Here is a 6576-nt window from a genome sequence, read left to right as displayed (position 1 = left end):
GATGTGGGGCTCGATGCCAGGTGCACACTAAAGGTTGTTAGGTCGCCCTGGATCCCGTCAGCATCACGAAACGCCTGTCTCCATCGTGAGGACTTCCCTTGCCCTGGAAGCTGCTCTGGGGCACGGATGAAACGGCTCCGGGTTTTCTCGGTTAGCATTGGTGCAGCGAGCGCGCCTTCCACCCCTTTACCCTAATCCGTCTGCGCCCCCCCTGTGTGACGTGAGTGGCTTGTATGCGATATGTAGTTGGGGCTTGTGTTTTCATCTGCTCCGACAGTCTCTGTCTTCATACCACTCACATTCAGAGTGACTGTGGGACGCCTGGGGGGCTCGGTGGGTTCAGAGTCTGGCTCTTGGCCTCGGCTCAGGTGATGATGTCACAGCTCATGGGATCGAGCCCCACATCAGGCTCTGTGCCGTAAGATTGGGATTCTCTCCCTCTCTCCCTCTGCCCCTCTTCCACTCTCGCATGCTCTCTCTCTCAAGAAAAATAAACTTAAAACAAATTCAGTGACCGCTGATACAGTTGGATTAGCATCCTCCACATTCATTCCTGTGTGACATTCATTGCTCCTCACTCTTTGTGTCTTTTTTGGTCGTCTGCTCTTTTTCCGCCTTCTTTGCTTTTAAAACCGAGCGTTTGCGTGCTTCCGTTTTCCCTTCTCTCTCAGCACATTTGTCACATCTCTTCTGGTTTTTTGTTTTTTTAACTTTTTAGTGGTTGCTCTGGAGTTTGCAATATCCATTCATAACTAATACAAATGCACTTTAAATAGCACCTTCCTGCATGGGCAGTGCAAGTGCCTCATAGCGGGACACTCCCCTCCTGGCGCCTCCCTCATCCGTAAGCTCTAATCACCAAATACATTGTTGCTACCATTTCATTTACCAGATATAATCGACATATAACACATTAGTTTCTTATCTTTTTGACACTAGCCATTCTGACAGGGGTGAGGTGAGTTGTGGTTTTGATTTGTATTTCCCTGATGATGAGTGGTGTTGAGCATCTTTTCATGGGTCTGTTGACCATCTGACCATCTTTGGAGAAATGTCTGTTCACGTCTTCTGCCTACTTTTAAACCAGATTGTGTGTTTTTTGGCTTTTGAGTTATAAGAGTTCTTTATATATTTTGGACATTAGTCCCTTATCAGGTGTATTGTTTAAAATATTTCCTTCCATTATATAGGCGGCCTTTCCATTTTGCCGATGGTTTCCTTTGCTGTGCAGAACCTTTTTAGTTTGATGTGGTCCCACTTGTTTTTACCCTGGTGTCTTCACTTTTGAAGTCAGATCCAAAAAATCATCACCAAGGCCAATGTCACAGAGCTCACTGCCTGGGTTTTCCTCTAGGATTTTTATGGTTCCAGGTCTTACATTACAGTCGTGAATCCATTTTGGGTTAATTTTTGTGTATGGTGTGAGAAAGTCGTCTGGAGGTGGCTTCCCAGCTACCCCAACACCATGGTTGAAAAGACTCTCTATTCCCTGCTGTATGTTCTTACCCCCTTTATTATAAATTAATCGACCATACATGCATGTGGTTATTTCTGGGCTTTCTATTCTGTTCCATTGATCCATGTGTCTGTTTTGTGCTAATCCCACAAATTTTGATTACTATAATTTATAATATGGTTTGAAATCAGAGAGCATGGTACTTCCAACTTTGTTCTTTCTCAAGATTTGTTTGGCTATTTGGAGTCTTTTGTAGTTTCATATAAATTTTAGAATTATTTGTTCTCTTTCTGTGAAAAATGCCATTGGAATTTTGATAAAGATCACATTGAATCTGTAGGTTGCTTTATGGACATTTTAACACAATGCATTCTTTTAAAACATTTTTTTAATGTTTTATTTATTTTTTAGAGAGTGAGAGACAGCGTGAGCAGGAGAGGGACAGAAAGAGAAAGAGGCACAGAATCTGAAGCAGCTCCAGGCTCTGAGCTGTCAGCGCAGAGCCCGATGTGGGGCTTGAACCCATAAACCGGGGATCATGACCTGAGCCAAACCTGGACGCTTAACTGACTGAGCCACTCAGGCGCCCCTGACATGATGCATTCTTCCATGAGCATGGGATATCTTCCCATTTTTTTATATCTTAAAATTTCCTTCATCAGTGTCTTCTAGTTTTCAGTGCACTGGTTTTCCACCTCCTTGGTTAAATTTATTCCTAGATGTTTAAATCTTTCTGATACAATTGTAAATGAAATTGCTTTCTTAATTTTTCATCCTGATGGTTCATTGTTAGTGCATAGAAATGCAACAGATTTCTGTCTGTTGATTTTGTGTGCTATGACTTTACTGAATTAGTGTATCCTTTCTAGCAGTTGTTTGGTGAGGCCTTTTTTTTTTAAGTCATTTCTTTTGTTTTCTTTTCTCTTCTTTTACTGGTTTATTTATTTTTTTTTTTTAAATTTTTTAAAGGTTTTTNGAGAGAGAGAGAGAGAGGGAGAGAGACCGACAGACAGTGAGCACGAGCAGGGGAGGGGCAGAGAGAGAGGGAGACACAGCCTCTGAAGAGGCTCCAGACGCCGAGCTGTCAGCACGGAGCCTGACTCGGGGCTCGAACCCGCAGACTGTGAGATCATGATCTGCGCCAAAGTCAGATGCTCAACCGACTGGCCCACCCAGGCGCCCCTCTTCGGTGGACTCTTTAGGGTTTTCTGTATCTGCAGATACTGACAGTTGTCCGTGTGGGTGTTTCTTACTTCTCTTCCTCGTCTGGTTGCTGTGGCTGGGACTCCGGGCTGTGCCAGACACAGGTGGTGACTAGACGTCCTTGTCTGGGGCCTGGTCTTCGACCAAAAGCTTCCAGCGTTTCCGTTGAGTGTGCTGCGAGCTGTGGGCCTGTCCTGTGTGGCCTTTATCGTGTTGAGGCACATTCCCTCTATACTCACTTTGTTGAGAGTTTTTAATCATAAATGGATGTTGAGTCTCGTCAAATGCTTTTTCTGCATCTTTTGAGATGGTTCTCCGATTTTCATTCCTCATTTTGTTACTGTGCTCGTATGGATTGGCTTGTGAACACTGTTGTGCATCTGTTAGCTCAGTGAAGGACAGGAAAGAGGGAAGCTTTACTTTACCCCCAAACGTTCACTCTCTAACACGTTTCCTTTTCTTAACTCGGGTCTGAGACATGCAGTTCTTCCCGCTGCATTCCGGTTTCTGTGCAGGAGCCCGTGCCTGGGTCCTGGGGTCTCCTGTGGGGCCTGCTGAGGGGGGTGCTCAGCTGGGGACCTGACCGGGATCCCAGGGGGTGCTGTGCCCAGGCAGGGGGCCGGGTGCAGTGGGAGGGGAGGGCGTGGCTTTGCCCCTTGCACACCTACCCCACGCCCTGCTTTCTCACTGCCCAGAGATGCTGGGGTGCCAGGCGGTGCTCAGTGGACCAGCGGGAAGACCTCGCCCTCGGCACTGCCCCCGAGGCAGCTCCCCAGGTGCCGCAGGAGGGGTCCCAGGGGGAGGAGCTGAGGTCCCAGAGTGTAGACCACTGTGCTGCAGGGGGGGCGGGGGGGGGAGCGAAGCTGTGGTTCCACCATCAGGGAGAAGATCCCTGGCTGGAGCTTCTTTCTGCCCAGGCCGGGGCCCTGGTCGATGTAGAGCCTGACCTGGGGTGGAGCGAGGTCAGGGTCTGCCTAGCTAGGGACGGTCACCATCACCTGTCACATCACCTGTCAGGCTGCACGCTCTGGGGGATCGGCTCCTCCTCCGACCTCCGGGCAGAACCAGCCAGACCACCCTGGGTCACCCGTGGCCCGCACGTGCTTGGCCGCTCCTCCCACACCCTGATGGTACGCAGGGCTCATCCGCCTTCCCTGGGTACACGCGGTCACAGTGGGAGACCCTGGGTCTTACCCTCTGTCTTCCCCAGAGGCGGCTGCCACATGTGGCCACCTGTGACACAGGTGCAAGAGCCACGCTGCAGGCAGAATCGGTGCAGGTGGCTCAGAATGTTCTCCCGGACGGCATTTCCTCTGCAAGGAGCAGGGCTGGCAGCGGTTGGGAGGGAAGTGGGGGCTTGGTCGGGGGGGTCGGGCGTGAGCTCGGTGCCCAGGACCTGGCCACTGGCTTCCACTTGGAGCCCCTGTGTGCCACTGCCAGGGACGGGCGCTGGACAGACCCCGCAGCGGGTGCCGGGGGGCAGGTCCGCGCGCGGTCGCCTCTCGGCCAGGCTGAGTGTGGCCTGAGGCAGCTGCGGACCACAGAGGGGCATCCGAGGCGGCGAGCTGCACGCTCGCCCGATCAGGGCGGCCTCCCGCTCCCGCAGGCCCAGCCGCCTCGCTTCTCTGTGACTCATCTCGAGAGAGGCCGCCGCGTGTCCCGCAGGGTTGGCTGAGGCTGCAGTGTGGACGGGGCTGCTGACTCGGCCTACCCGCCTCCCACACAGTGACCCTGGGGCAGGAGGGGCCGCGGGGACCCCGGTGCTTGCTGGTGACCCTGCGTTTAGTCCACAACATGCTGGGCATGTCCTCTGTGCTTGGGAAGCAGGGCCTGGCTGGACATGGGCCGGAAGAGAAGCTCCCACAGCACAGGCCGGGCCGCCCTCCCACAGGCCAGTGACCAGATGGGGGGCCGGGGGAGGGGCTGGGAAGAGCCCAGGGGAGCGAGGCCGGGTGAGCGAGGCCGGGTGAGCGAGGCATGGAGAAGAGCGGAAAGCCAGAGGAGAGGCCAGGGCTGTGGGAAGAGGGCCGGCGGGCACGCCGGGCGCACGGACGCAGGCAGGAGGAGGNGGGGGGCTTGGACCCCCGGGGCCCTTGGAAGGGGCCCCAGGCGTTGGCAGCGGCCGCTCGGTGCAGGTCCCGGCAGGCGAGGCGCTCGGGGAGGAGGCCGGGGGCATCGGTGCGCCCCTGTGNGCAGGTTTTATGAGGACGGGAGGCAGTTTGCCTCTGGCGACTGGTTTGAGGCGCGTGACAGGGTCACTGAAAGTTGTCCCGAGTTATGCGGACGTGGGGTATGGAGGTCCAGGGCCGGGGCTCCGGGAGTCGCTCTGAGGGACACGCGCACCGGGCCTGGGGCAGAGGGGGGTCACGGTGCGCCGGGCTCTGAGCTGGGACGGCCCCTCAGAGGTGGCGCAGGGCCGGGTCCTCGCACCTGCGCTCACAGGCACGGCCTGGCGGGCCCTCAGGTCCACTCAGGTGGGGGCCCCTCTGCCGCCCCCGGGACCTGGCACCGCTTCTGGTCTGTCTCTCCGGCTCTGTGTCTGTGTGTCTCTGTCTCCCTCTCACCTGGGTGAGGGAGACGAGTCCTGGAATGTTCCACCCTGTCTTCCCCGCAGGTCAGGAACCAGTGTGGGGCGCGGCCAGCAAAAGGGAGGCCCCGTGGACGTGTGGGGACGGGGCGCAGGAGCCGTCCACGCTGCAGCCACGTGCTGCCCTCAGCGCCCCGTCTGGGCGGGAACGGGGTCTGGGTGGGCACCCCGGGCTCCACGGGCAACGTGCCTGGAGCGCACACGGCCACCTTTCAGGAGCCTGTTTGTCTCTTGGGTGCTGTTCCTCCCCAGGTCGGCGTCTGGACGTCCCCTGGGGCGGTGACCTCTCCGGGGCAGGGCCCTCGGCCTCCCAANTCAAGTGCTCCAGAGAAATGTCCTTCTTTCTCCTTCCAGAGCGAGCTGTGGTTTGTGCCCTGAGCCGGGGTGTTTCCCAGGACAGGACGCTGCCCGTCGGGGAAGCTCTGACCTCACCTTCTCCCAAGTCCCAGGTCGCCGGGAGCCGTCGATGTCACTGTTGTGCCTGATTTTTCTCCCACGTGGAGCGGCTCCTGCCTTGCAGCCCCTCCCACCCGTCGGTGTGGACGGAGATGCATTTACCTACTTAGGAATGAAATTAGAGCAGGCGCATTAATAACTCATGTGAACTCATTTTTCTAAGAATTTGATGGAAGAATTAGTTGGTATTAAAAATGCTGTGATTTTTAATTGTGACTACTTGTTCTTTTAAAGCAGAATGCATTTTAAATAGCACAACGAACTGTCTAATTAACCACTTTGTTTACATAAAGAACAGCCCTTGAAAATGGGAGGGGACTCTCCTCCAGAGTTAATGGGAACAGTGGAAGGTTCTGGAAGAGATATCTATTGAGGAGGTCACTTCTGAGCAAATCCATGTCCCCGCAAATGTCACCATGGAGCTTCGGAGGTGGCAGCCGCGTGGCTCTGAGCGCTGGTGGGGGGGGGTGGTCGGCAGCGCGGGGAGGCCACGGGGTCTCTGCACACACCCCCCGACAGCCTGGTTCCATTCGTGGCCAGAGCGTGGGCGGTCAAGGGCACTTGGAAAGCGGTTCTCATGTGTCTCAGCCCATGGGGACATCTGTGCAAAGACACCGTGGACAGGGGCTCATGAACAGACAAGTTCACTCCCAGCTTCTGGAGGCAGGGGGTCCAGGGCCAGGGCGCCACGGCCCCGCTGTCTGGTGAGGCCGCCTCCTCGCCGTGTCCTCCCGAGGCAGAAGTGGGCCGATGGTTTCGGGGCCTCGAACACCAGTGCCCATGGAGGGGGGCAGGGTTCAACACGTGCATTTGGGGAGGGGGACGGGGGCGCTTGGAGCACGGCGGTGCCCATCCCCTCCCCTCCCTGCACTTC

The 6576-nt window shown here is 55.5% G+C and overlaps 1 long non-coding RNA gene across 1 annotated transcript in view; it reads left to right on the top strand.

Annotated features, from left to right (window-relative positions):
* LOC144226472 (uncharacterized) overlaps positions 1 to 5912 on the top strand; it is a 29370-nt gene extending 23458 nt beyond the window's left edge. The window contains exon 5 of the long non-coding RNA XR_013333659.1: positions 5601 to 5912. This is a non-coding gene — a long non-coding RNA (uncharacterized LOC144226472). The remainder of the gene's footprint in view (positions 1 to 5600) is intronic.
* Positions 5913 to 6576: the final 664 nt, after the last annotated feature.

This window comes from Crocuta crocuta, unplaced genomic scaffold, assembly GCF_008692635.1.
Source record: "Crocuta crocuta isolate KB4526 unplaced genomic scaffold, BGI_CrCroc_1.0 scaffold143, whole genome shotgun sequence".
Taxonomy (NCBI): domain Eukaryota; kingdom Metazoa; phylum Chordata; class Mammalia; order Carnivora; family Hyaenidae; genus Crocuta; species Crocuta crocuta.
Note: the sequence above shows the minus strand (reverse complement) of the source record. Positions and strands in the feature narration are given on the sequence as shown.